The sequence below is a fragment of the Bombyx mandarina genome, chromosome 13 (genome assembly GCF_030267445.1).
Source record: "Bombyx mandarina strain Sakado chromosome 13, ASM3026744v2".
In the NCBI taxonomy this organism is placed as follows: Eukaryota; Metazoa; Arthropoda; class Insecta; order Lepidoptera; family Bombycidae; genus Bombyx; species Bombyx mandarina.
This window is the reverse complement of record NC_143220.1, coordinates 2,435,483-2,448,719: the sequence shown is the minus strand read 5'-3', so window position 1 is coordinate 2,448,719 and position 13,237 is coordinate 2,435,483. Positions and strand designations below refer to the sequence as shown.

Sequence of the window (13,237 nt, the reverse complement as noted above, 5' to 3'; positions counted from 1 at the left end):
TTTATCACAGCTGTCCGACCATTCAACCGGAACGCATGACTGCTGTACGACATTATTTTGCTAAAACGCTAATAAGATTTCTACAAATTTAAAACTTACCTATAGATGTAGGTGTTAATGTTGCTAAAATTAAGAATACATTATAGCTATTATAAGGATGAGTGTGTTATTTTTTTGCTCTTGTCATGGGGATAATATTTGTTACAATATTTTAAAGAAACTTAACCCAAAAAGATTCGAAATACCTATAATACATGAAAATCTCAATTAAAAATTTAAAATTTTGTATATTCGAGATATACATTGCTTTTATGCACAGATTTAAATATTTTATCAATTTTCTAGGTAACGATTTAGCTTTATATGGATAATGCGATTCCGATCCGAACTGCTCTTGCTAAGGCTAGTGTTATCTAATTCTCCTAGGTTGAGCACAACTATGCATCCGCGCATAGCTGGAATAGCCCCTTAAGCTACCAGCAAATAGGTAGCAAATAGCAAAAATTTTACTGGTGGTAGGACCTCTTGTGAGTTCACACGAGTAGGTACTACCTATTTCTGCCGTGAAGCAGTAATGCGTTTCGGTTTGAAGGGTGGGGCAGCCGTTGTAACTATACTGAGACGTTAGAACTTAAATGTCAAGGTGGGTGGCGCATTTACGTTGTTCGTCCATCCATCAAAGCAATAAAAAAAAATAAAAAAAAAAGATGTCTATGGGCTCCAGTAACCACTTAACACCAGGTGGGCGGTGAGTTCGTTCTCCCACATAGCAATAAAAAAAAATGGGGAAAAGAATATAATAATATGAAAAAGAACAAGCCTGTTTCTTGTTGATTCTCAGTGATAAAAATAGATTTTAAGTCGGTGATAAAGTACCATTTAAAGTACTATTTTAAAGCACCAAATGAAATAAAATATTATTGTTTTTGGTATGCATCGAATTTCCCGATTACCAACTAAGATTATTTGGTTTTTTTTTACTTTGTCGTACAAGGACGACGTTCATACATCCAGAGCGCAATACCGCAGTGATGTTTTTACCTCCACAAAAAAAACGATCACGTATCTAATTTAATTTATTTGGTATTGTACTTGGATCCGCTTTGATATTATTTTTTTGCAAAACATAATGTCACTTCCATTTATCGATATTAAATTTGATATTTGAAACTACATTAGGGTTCGCTGCAACCAATATTGTCGAAAAAAATTTTTTTAACATAGAATTCAGTTTGTTAATAATAATATTGTTTTGTATTCAAATGTTTAATCATGAATTTCTTAAATTAAACGAGATTTTTTTTTCGATTTTTGAATTAATATTTTTGATCTATCTCTATCCAGGCTTTCTATTCCAGCTTTTACACTAATCGTTATAATAATCCAATTGGAATTTGAACAGTGTTCAAATAGTGGTGTCCACAGGTTGTCATGAGATTTTATTCTCAATGGTATAACAGGTGTCCCAATTCTTCAATCCGGAATGATTCGTTGTAGAAATAGGCTTTGTAGTGCTAACAATATACAATATGCTATTTACAATATCATCAATAGTGTCAGTTAGCTGCTAAAGGCCTCAGAAAAATAGTAAAAATAAATTTGTTTATGTTTAATGTGTTTACCCTTACTTACATATACAATGTAAGTACAAGTAAGTAACTACGAATCATCACAAAATAAATTTATACTAATAAAAAACAACTTATTATCATTGTATATACTTTGAAAATGAAAATGTGTAGATAAATATACACTTTTATTAAGATGCATTTAAGTAGGAGAAAACAATAATATTTCCCAATTCAAAAAAAATATCTTCCTCTTAGTCTTATATAGTATAGTCTTATAAGGTAAGACTAAAAAATCTTCCTACTAAGTGCTAAACATCGCGGCGTCACCTTCCTTGCCAAAATAACTATAAGCATCTTTTTATATGTGTTTTTAAATAATTTTCGATTCGGTTTTTATCGATTTCATTCCTCAATTGGTTTTAGAAAAACACGGTATCTGTCTCATTTGTAGAGCCATTATTTCGGAAAAACACGCCTCGGTCGACTGGCTCTAAAAGCTTTTTATCAACGCGTGATATTAACACAGTGTTAAGCTACGCTCCATTGAGATTTACTTCAAAGGAAAAATAATTATCCATTCTCACCTTTCCGTCTCATTAAGCGTCAAATTCCCAAAGTAACTTACAATGTTCACGTTTTGAGTGTTTTCATTAAAATAAATTTCGAAATATAAATTATGAATTAGTTTTGTATATTTATAAAGTCTTATTAAGTATTAATCTCTGTATTCATGAGATTTAAGATTCAAATTCCAGAATCTTAAATCCCGTCAAATATGTTCCTACGAAATGGTTTAATCGCTACTACGCACTTTTTCGATTGAGTCGAGATGATTTGACATGTAGCGTACCTTGAAACTTGGTATATAATTTTGTAAATTTAAATAGTGACTATAAAGGAGTTTAGTAAAATTATAACTACCTTTTCTCTTTGATCTCACGTTTTTTGTTGTCACTTTATTATTTCGTCGGTACGAATATTTTACAGTTTTCATTGTCACTGATGTAGTCATCCGTAAAAAACGCGAGATTAAACCGTAGAATAGTTTTAATTATAATATATGTCGGCGACTCGAACGAGAATCGAAGAAAATTTGTTATTCAAAATTAGCTTTTCTTGAAGACGAAGCGGTAACTTTACTAATCGAGAATAAAAATCATTCTAAAAACATTACCAAGCTGACCATGAGCACTTATGATCTTAATGAGTTCTCGTGAATCCGCAATGGAACGCTACAAGAATATAAAAAAACTTTCCACGTATTAGCTAAATTTTAATGTTCAAACGTGATATGAAACGATTCCAATGCAATATCCTTTGTCTATTATGCAATATTCTTATATGCTCTAAAGTTAGAATGCACCTGACAGTTCCGTGTCCAATTTACCCAAATCCAATCAACTTCATTAAAAACATAGACGGTTTTTACAGACAGACAGTTATCACAGAACAATTGTAAATTAAGTATTAAATATTCAAGACAATGGAAACATACGAAACAAGAACATATAGTTAGGCCCCGAAAGCTAAACATCTTTCAGAAAGACATTGACTGCGCCCTGGAGTCGATTCCGGACTCCGTAATAAAATAGTCAAAATCACTGACCACTCGGTCGGTCCGTCGGCTTACTGGTGGTAGGACCTCTTGTGAGTCCGCACGGGTAGGTACCACCGCCCCGCCTATTTCTGCCGTGAAGCAGTAAAACGTTTCGGTTTGAAGGGTGGGGTAGCCGGTGTAACTATACTGAGACCTTAGAACTTATATCTCAAGGTGAGTGGCGCATTTACGTTGTAGATGTCTATGGGCTCCAGTAACCACTTAACACTAGGTGGGCTGTGAGTTCGTCCACACATCTAAGAAAAAAAAGCGGTCACTGCTGAAAATAAAAACCCACAGTAAACGTAATCCAATTTCTAGAAAATCGTAACATTGAACCAACTCCCACGCTCTGTTAATTGGCCAACTTCAAATCTTGACAGCAGACAAACGGACAGTCACGAGCTCATCCAAACTGTCATAGCTTAATTCATCTGTCATAAAAACGAAGACGTTTTGAAACCTCGGGGTGTGACCGAGTGTGAATTGATTATATATTTTTAACTAGCTGACCCGGCAGACTTCGTAGTGCCTCAATCGATAAATAAAAGACCTAAACTTTTGTATAAAATAAACTTAAAACAAACAAAAGGAATCTGTCCGACGGGGGACACATGAAAGGAAAAACAAAATTGTTATTTTTATTTAATTCCGAGCATTTTCATATTTATCTACCTTTTAAACCTTCACTGGACTTCCACAAATAATTCAAGAGCAAAATTAGCCAAATCGGTCCAGCCGTTCTCGAGTTTTAGCAAGACTAACGAGCAGCAATTCATTTTTATATATGTGTATATGTATATTGTTTTATCCATTAAACACACTCCCAATTCACATGGTGATGCGAGTTTTTTTGTTCTTTTATTTTTGTGGGAAGGGATTCATAACTGGTGACCCCAAGACCTATCCATCTACGCCAGGATAGGTGGGATTTGCTAACAGCTGATCGAACGCATTCAAAGGGGACCTGACAGCTTTCCAGCAGCTTCTTCGCGAGTACTCAACGGTAGGCAGCGGCTTGGCTCTGCTCCTGGCATTGCTGAAGTCCACGGGCGACGGTAACCACTTACCATCAGGTGGGCCGTATGCTCGTCTGCATACAAGGGCAATAAAAAAAAATAAGAAAAAAAAAATGCATATATTGCCGGATGCTGGATATGGGCTAGGTTTCACGTACGACTACCAGGCTATCAATATCTGCGTTTAGTGTTAAAAGTACAAGGGTCTTATAACACTATTAGTGAATGTTATCGGTGATTTACGCATTATACGAGGATACCATTGTGATTCCACAGCGCTTTTATGATATTGTATTAGTGTGAGAGGTACAATTACTTATACTAAATGCGTAGCTAATTCGTGCTCACGAACGACATATACAATGATGGAATAAATAACATTAATTGAGTATTCTTTATTGTAGACCAAGAAAAATAATTTAAAACATTTAACACAAAAGTACAGTGAGCGATCCTATCGCTACTAACAATCTCTTCTAGATAATAATAATAATAAGATGAATCAGAATCATCTAACCAAGGATTTTAAATGCAGTTGAGGTGGCATTTACTGTACTGTAAAAGATTTAAGGAAATAATAATAAAAAAAATTTGAAATATTAATTTAAAACCCCTTCAATTTGGGTTCTTAGTAATGGCGGGGGCATTATAAGCCCACATGCCAATGTCTTTCCCGAAGCGTTTCGGGTTGAGGTGTAAGACACTCGAAAATGACACATACACAAATAGCTTCGCACACAGATAAGTCAAGAACTACTTTCACGGCTAATGAAAAACATCGTAATAATAAAAATCAAACAAACAAAATTATAATTTGCGTAATTACTCGTGGTAGGACGTCTTGTGAGTCCACACGGGCAGCTACCACCACCCCGCCTATTTCTGCCGTGAAGCAGTAATGCGTTTTGGTTTGATGGGTAGGGCAGCCTTTGTACTATAACACTCAGAGTTTGAACTCATGTGTCAAAATGGATAGCGACATTGCAGTTGTATCTGTGAGCTTTAATAGAGAAACAAACAATATAATTACTTCTAAAATCAAATTTAAATCTCTAACTAAATTTATAATTGTGTACCTTGAAATATAACTTCATACATTATTAAACTTAGGTACGCTAAGTAGACTTGGCAATTGCTAACTGCCATTTAATCCACGCTAAAATAACGCAATCAACCATTTACGTATTGATACCTACACAATTTATTATTCAATTAGGCAAAAATAATTTTACAGTTTAATATTTGTGCCGATAATAGAATTTTTTAACACGCCTTTACTTAGAGATATAACTATCTATTGTTATTTTTATAAAATCTTTTGGTTATTTTTAGTTTGGTTTGATACTAAAGCGTATTTTTGGTTTGTTTAAATTGAGGGTACCTATACATAATAAACAAAATAACAACACGAATAAGAACACATTTAAGATTCCCGCCCGATGGCAATATTTTCTCCAAATATAAATAATTGTATATTATAAATTTTTATACTTCCAATATACAATATACATTTTTTCATTTAATCAAATATAATTGAATCAAATAACTCAGCGATTGAATTTTAAGCAGCTTGACTTCGAGCTTAGGAGTTAAAAACAAATTCTTAATTAGGAATGAGACGTGGAATGCTAAGTGAAACATCATTTTAATGTCTTATTCTCGAGAAAGTTCAGTTCTAAATTCAATTAATTGTATTAACTAGAGAATGTTTAAAAAAATAATTAATTAATCAATTCGTAATAGTTGAAAACGAACTGGAAAACTTTTTTCACTTATTTTGGTCTCGATCTCCCGCAGCCCTTCGACCGCTTTTTATAACCAATCACTAACTTAAATTCTCCACGACGAATTAAATTATTATTTGTAACGTTTTCCTAATTTAAATTCGTTATAGTTTACGCAATATCAGAGTAACTTTTACTTTTGCCATAACTCAGTCATTTCATCAATTATGTTGGCCGATTCAAATTATAAAATAAAGTTATTTACACTTAATAATATTTCAATTTAAACGAAGCACATCTAAACATCAGTGACTTATAACCGGACACAGTATTTCAGGAACAATTGCATAAAAAAAGGCATTTGACATTAGGCTTTGAGATAATTAGAATATTTAACCCATATCTACCTATTGCAAATATTTCTATGTAAACTTTAGAGTGTCGGAATTCCTGGCGTTGATATTTTGAGCATTACTCGGACTATTTAGGCTTGACTTTTAAATGTGAGGAGTTCTCATCAAAGCGAAACTAAGTATACGTCACGCTAATGACAGCCACGGGGTGGGGATGACGCTATCATCTGTATTGAACACTCAGGTTGTTTACTTAAATGTGATGAAATAAGATAAGATTCATATTAGGTATAGGTACTGTGTATGAAGGATCCCCAGCTGGAGGATGAGCTCTTCTCTTAGATCGCATGTTAATTCAGCAGTCAATAAGTTGGTTAAACTTGTCTTTGTTTCACATGTATTTGCGTCATCTATAACATAGGAGAAAACAATAACTTAAAGTTAATGTTTTTTTTACATGTTGTAATTTTTTTAAATTTGATTACGAAGTGCAAGTGTACCGACCGATCTTCCTTACATCGCTATGGAAGCTATTAAGTTTGTTAACGAAATCACAACAGAAAATTTCAAACATCAACAACAAGAAACCGTTTTCAAATTGACTGATAGCGAGCGATTAAAAAAAATATCATAATACTACTTACTACGTACTGTAGCAACAATTTACAAAACTTTCGTTAACACGACGCGAATGTATGGCAATCAGCGATTCAGAACGGTTCTGCAACAAATCGATCGCGTTTCGAAACTAGTGTTAGTTCGGATAATGAACTAAAGTGAGCAAAAATTTCGATTTAGATAAATTGAGTATGACCGCACTCACGGTTTAATATGAATCAATCAACGTAATGGAGTTGTTACGTTAAGCAATATACGAGAAATATTGTTTGTCGTGATCATTGGCGCGTAGTGTCGCCCAAGAATATCAACATCCCACCTTTTTACGTGTTATTGCGTAATGTCATCGCACCTCCCGCCATCGGAGCAGAGTTAATCCATATTATCTGGAACCGCTACGTTCATCGACAGTGCATTTCCAAAGATCTTTTTTGCCACGTACCATCCGGCTTTGGAATGAACTCCCCTCCACGGTGATTTACGAGCGCTATGACATGTCCTTCTTCAAACGAGGCTTGCGGAGAGTATTTTATGGTAGGCAGCGGCTTGGCTCTGCCCCTGGCATTGCTGACGTCCATGAGCGACGGTGACCACTTACCATGGTGGGCCGTATGTTCGTCTGCCTGCAAAGGCAATAAAAATAATAATAATAATAATGTCGCTAAAGAAATCATCGGAAAATGGATGTAGGCAAGACTATGCACCTATTATTCTTCTTTTACTAGAAACGCAGTGACTCAGCATTACCACTAGATATTCTTCTTCTCAGTCGTATGCACTCTTGGCGGAGTGGTCATGGTCATCATTTCGGGTGGTGGTACACTTCACCAGACGTAGCCATTCCTCGCATATCGCGGCCCATAATGTACACTCGTTAACGGGACCGCTTAGAGCTGCCTTTATTTCTGGTTTCCAACCCTTCGATTTCAGGCCATGCGCATTCAGCTCTCCCCCACAACTTTTGATTAAATCGTAAAACTATCTCGTATATTGCCTTCGCAGATATCAACGCCATATAATTATATAATTTTAACTGAAATCAGGGTAATCGCAGAGGTATAAGTAAGTAACCACGTTGGTTATACATTAGGATTTCTTTTGCAACACACGCCCGTATCTGGAGCCATCTAATTAAGACGTTTTGCTCCCGAATGAGAGGCACTCTCACGCTCCAGTTGTGAATTACTGAAACACAAATTAACATCTAAGCGATTTACGCTACGAACGTAAAGCATTCAGAAAAGATTGTTCCATCGTCGAACGTCTGGAAACTTTTGTATAAATATGATAACGCATATGCTTTTAACTCTATTTTCACCAGACGAAATATTCTTAGGAATGTAAGCGGTGTTTCGCAGAAGATCTGTACTGTGTTTAAATGTACTAAGCATCGCTTGTAATGTCGACCCCAATAATTCCAAGTCATAGAATTTAGACCACTCGTTGAACACTAAAACTAAATTATTATTCTTCAACATTTACTCGCCTTCAAATAATATAAATTCAAAATACAATAAACTATTGATTAATTATTGTAAGACATTTACCGATTTATGTAATGTCAAGCTTAGATATTTCCGACAATTCCGTTTTATAAGTTTATTTTTAGTGTTACGAATTTTATTTGGTATGTTTTCTAATATGTCACACTACTGGAGTAGGTAGATATACAATGTGATTGTTCTTAATTGTGCTTGAGCTTAGCAGTAAATGTATTCATGAACTACATTCTGATTACATCTCAATATACACTACGAACCTTATTTGGCACCTGACTACACTTCTATTAGTACAAAATTTAAACGTTTCGCCGGCCCTATACATCAGAGAAAGGTACGCGCCAAACCCAAAGGAACAACGGGGCTTTTGTTAAAGTTTTTACTGCTTGTTAATATCTAAGAAACTATTGAATCAGTATTTTTAAGATTAAAAACTCGAATAGAAATTGTACGGAACATATAACAAAAAACACGCACTTCTATAACTATATCGACTTCTTTGCTCGACGTCCTTAAATAGCGCTTACACTATCTAATATTTACATACGTATTTTAATTTAAACTTCACTTATTTCGAAAACTTTTAGAACAGTGCTCAGTTTACCGCACGAAATCTTCTATTACGGATTTAACGTAACCTATTTTATTATAAGCCGGCTAATACTGGTTTACTGGTGGTAGGACCTCTTGGGAGTCCGCACGGGTAGGTACCACCGCCCCGCCCATTTCTACCGTGAAGCAGTAATGCGTTTCGGTTCGAAGGGTGGGGCAGCCGTTGTAACTATACTGAGACCTTAGAACTTATATCTCAGGGTGTGTAGCGCATTTACGTTGTGGATGTCTATGGGTTCCAGTAACCACTTAACACCAGGTGGGCTGTGAGCTCATCCACACATCTAGGCAATAAAAAAAAAAAAAAAACTTTTTATACTTAGCATTAATGAGCTTACACATGAACGCGCAGGGTGCTGGATTAGTCAATCCGTCGATATCTTTCGGTTTCGGTTAAGTTTTAGGCGCGGTACTGTTGTTCTGTAGTGCGGAGGTGAGTGTGCGCCAGCGCAAACACGCATCGGTCTTCCGTCGCCGTTCAGTGCAGCTACAACACTGGCCGCGTACGAACTTAGGACGATAACTTCATAGTAGAGTGAACTGTGAACTCGTTTGTGGCTTGTGTCTGTGAATTTAAGTTCGACATTCTCGCAGTATGTATTTTTTTTTTATTATCAATTTTATTCTTTAAAAAAAAGGTTATCTTCGTAAGGGCATTGATATTTTATGTAAGCGTAAATAATTTATTTAAACTTTTAAATATTTTTTTCTGTGAAAATTGTTATAGAAGTAAAACACTTAATTTTCATTTCTATCGAAGTTAGATAATTCCACGGCCTGACTGGTCATAAGTGGTCAGTACTTACGGTTAGACGTATTCTTTAAAATTAACTGCTGTAACAAATTCATTATAATGGAAAACAAACCTTTTGTCATCTTGAATTTTTTTTAAATTGTTGTTTTTTTTAAATATGAACGGTAAAATATATATTTTTAGTATCAGTGATAAATAAGCATACTGTTACACCTAATAGAAAACTATTATTGTCACTCATGAATTTCTGTAATGCCAGTAACACGACCAATTTGTTACCAAGATTAAAAAAAAACTTTAAAAGTACTTTTTTGTATTTAGATGTAGTTAATTTAAATAACATTTAGAAGAAGAGAAAAAGGAAAGATCGTACTAGACTTTATCGTTAAATTACCGCACAATTTTTTTAAAATAATAAATTATATTTCGAATGAAACAGGACGAAGTAGTTTTTATAATTATCATTAGGTTTGCGGCCAACAGTGGTTCATTTTCGAAACATCGTCGGAAAATTAGAGCGCTTTACCAGAACAGTGCAAATCAGTTTGTTGAAACAAAATTGCGATACAAATTAGCATGCCTGTAACAATCGATGTCCGATTTTTTTTTTCTAATTTCCTAACCTCCGACACGGTTTGCGTGAAATATTTGCCTACGTTCGACTGTAACTGAGAATTCTGTAAGCGAGAAAACTCTAAAATATTACCTTTAAAAATATGAAGCTTTACGTTTTATAATAAAAAAAAAACCTAATAAATAGAATTCTTAATTTTAAAAAAAATCCAATCTTAAATTCATTCTTCACAATCGTATTTTTATAGCCTTGTTTTTTTTAATAATAAAAAAGGTGCTTAACAATATTTTCTTGTAGAACAGCAATTACAAAGAACTAATAAACATACTGGATCTTACTGCTCAAATGGGGCGTACAATATTTAGGATATTAGTTAATTAAAATACCAATTTTTTGTTTCTATTATTATTTGTCCAATGTTGATATCCCAACACAACAAGTTCAAAAATGTTATAATATTTAATAATCTGTAAAAAACACCCTTAATTGTTACACGAATCTGTCGAATTTCGCTGATATAATTCGTTATTTCAAATTTATTTTTAACCGTATTCGAAAAGGTATTTAACCAAATTCAAAATTTTCATTTCGTAAATACTAAAAATACACCAAGTAATGAGTTAATTCGGTTTTACAATTACAACAAAAAGTGGAAAGAATTTAAATAGCAATCTTTGTCGATAAAAGTCGACGAAGAATGCGCATAGTTTTCACTTGGTCTAAATATCCCACGCCCGTAGCACTGATCTCGCAAAATCCATCATAATTTGAACTATGAGAGTAACTCTTCAACATACTACCTACGTGTCTTTTATTTTTTGACGCAAATGTAGTGCGATCATCGCGACCTACAAAGCAGCACTCTCACTGTCACAGACTCTGAGATTGAAGCGCATTATGCAACCGAAAGCAATCATGACAATTAATTAAATTCGCACCAAAACATCTGCGATAAACAGCTTCGACTTTGTATTAACGTTTACTGAGATGTTGTTTTAAAATCAGTTATCATCAAAATATTTTCTTATAATTCATTATTTCGTGCTTCTAATTTGTATACGTCTTTTGTCCAACTTACGTTTTTTTGTTAAGATATTCTACGTTTTTGCTGTCTTAAGTCTATTCCAGGATACAGTTTGTATATTTAAAAATAATTGATATAATTACTCTTCGTAGGAGTTGTTGGATAGCCCCCGTGGTTCCACCATCCTGTCTATTTTTACAGGATTTATTGATCTTTCAACTTAAAAGGAAGCAATACCATAAAAATAATACTTCAACAATACATCTCAAGATTCGTTGTGGTATAATAAAATAATTTTATTTGTAAAAGAAAACGTATCGATTTTTTTTTCGAAATCACAATTAGACTTAGATATTCAATAAATATTAAATAGAATAAACCTTTTATTTATTTTATAATATATTTAATTAATTTCAAAATCACACTTAGTTTTGTACGTAACAAAGCTACGTAATAGTCTAAATCTGGGTATATTTCATATTTTATTACGCAGTAACCAGACATAAAACAATAGAACATACGTGCTGTGGTCATCGCAAATTATTTAATTACTAAACATGAATATTTCATATTCGCATTATTACAGTACTACTACGTACTAACAATACATAAACACAGTAATAATTTTCTATGTTTGTATAATTTTTTGAGAATCCTCATTCATAGATCATACATCATTGGCATTATAATATTCTTTTCACGGTTTTATTAGTTGCTTTATTGTGACTTAGCTTATTTCAGTATACATCGTACACTTGGAGGATTTTCTGAGATTATTTTTAAATGTCAATGTTATATATAGCTTGTCTTGCCGTATTTACTGAACGCTAAAATATTTTGTGGGTACTAACAAACTTTTATCTATACTAATCTATACTAATATCTATACTCTATACTAATATTATAAAGAGGAAAGATTTGTTTATTTGTTTGTTTCGAATAGGCTCCGAAACTACTGGACCGATTTGAAAAATTATTTTTCCATTAGAAGCCGACATTGTCCCTGATGAACATAGGCTACTTTTTTTTTTTTTTGGTTTCATGTGTGTTTTAATGTTTCCGAAGCGAAGCGAGGGCGGGTCGCTAGTAATATTATAAAGAGGAAAGATTTGTTTGTTTGTTTGTATTGAATAGGCTCCGAAACTACTGGACCGATTTGAAAAATTATTTTTCCATTAGAAGCCGACATTGTCCCTGATGAACATAGGCTACTTTTTTTTTTTTTTTTGGTTTTATGTGTGTTTTAATGTTTCCGAAGCGAAGCGAGGGCGGGTCGCTAGTAATATTATAAAGAGGAAAGATTTGTTTGTTTGTTTGTATTGAATAGGCTCCGAAACTACTGAACCAATTTGAAAAACTCTTTCACTATTTAAAAGCTACACTATTCCCGAGTGACATAGGCTATTTAATATTTTTTGAACAAATTAGTAATCCTTACTAAAACTCCAATAATGTAAAGGTGTAAATAAAATAACCTAAAATATTCTTTTCATCGCGTGCCCTGCGAAAACTATTTATGATAGAATAAAATAATGTACTACGAGTTTGTAAAACACATTATTATTTACAAAAAGTGTCGCGACAGCATATGTCTAACTATTATAGTTATGCCGCAATAAGTGTTCTTTTCCCCCGTGGCTGAGCCTTTGCTGGCCCACCTGTCCTGGTGAAACTGGAAAGACCTCCGGGCCATCAGTAATCTTTCAATCATAAAAAAGTGTTCTTTTATTACACTATGTTTTCGCACGTCTTCAACGCGGAAGTCAATGCTAAGTACGTATTTCATTAGAAAAATTGGTACCCGTCTGCGGGATACCAACACCGTTGCATCGCCAGATACGAATGCACCAGACCAGAGATTATGACCGGATGTCTTATCCTTTAGGCCACGG

The 13,237-nt window shown here is 34.0% G+C and overlaps 1 protein-coding gene across 5 annotated transcripts in view; it reads left to right on the top strand.

Annotated features, from left to right (window-relative positions):
* The first annotated feature begins 9,408 nt into the window (after positions 1–9,408).
* Positions 9,409–13,237, top strand: part of LOC114249168 (uncharacterized) — a 156,469-nt gene continuing 152,640 nt past the window's right edge. For all 5 annotated transcript variants that reach the window (XM_089732565.1, XM_089732567.1, XM_089732566.1 and 2 more), the window contains exon 1: positions 9,409–9,586. The gene's annotated coding sequence lies outside the window, so the exon portion shown is untranslated. The remainder of the gene's footprint in view (positions 9,587–13,237) is intronic.